The sequence below is a fragment of the Terrapene carolina genome, unplaced genomic scaffold (assembly GCF_002925995.2).
Source record: "Terrapene carolina triunguis isolate 2854851 unplaced genomic scaffold, T_m_triunguis-2.0 Scaffold662, whole genome shotgun sequence".
In the NCBI taxonomy this organism is placed as follows: domain Eukaryota; kingdom Metazoa; phylum Chordata; order Testudines; family Emydidae; genus Terrapene; species Terrapene triunguis.
This window is the reverse complement of record NW_020665013.1, coordinates 1372134-1372809: the sequence shown is the minus strand read 5'-3', so window position 1 is coordinate 1372809 and position 676 is coordinate 1372134.

The window sequence follows — 676 nt, the reverse complement described above, 5'->3', positions numbered from 1 at the left end:
GTAGTGTGGACTGACAAAGTCGAATTACTGTCCTTAGTGTAGACACATACGATCGACTTTCTAATATCGATTGCACATATTCGATTTAACTAAAATCGAACTACTCTCGTAGTGTAGACATACCCTTAGAGACTAACACATTTATTTGAGCATAAGCTTCTTCAAATGTAGCCTATGCATGAAATTTCAATAAGTTTTAACAATATGGAAAGTTTGAAGAATCTGTATTATTCTGTTACTGAGAGTTGACATAGGGCTTTAAACTTCTTAAAGGGCCAATTTTAAAATTGATTTTAGTTCAAACTAATTAATAGATTTATTGTAAATTCTCAGAAAATCCATTTTCTGCTCAAAGAGGGTATGCTGTAATTTTGGGGACAGTGCGCCAAATCCTAGATATTTGACAAATAGAGATCCCAAAGCCCAATACAAACTAAATCCGACATGCAATCTACTCACAGGGATTACTTCATCCACTGCTGATGAGCAGCCACCTCTGAGACAAAATGGAACAGCTGCCTCACAGTACATATCAACACGACCCAAAGTTTATGACAGGAAGCCAAGATACTGCAGAGTTGATGTAGGGGGGCAGAATGCAATAATTACTTGAGTTGAAATTTGGCCAGGACACTAGGGCTAACATCTCTGCTCTTATGAAAATGCCAGGGGATCT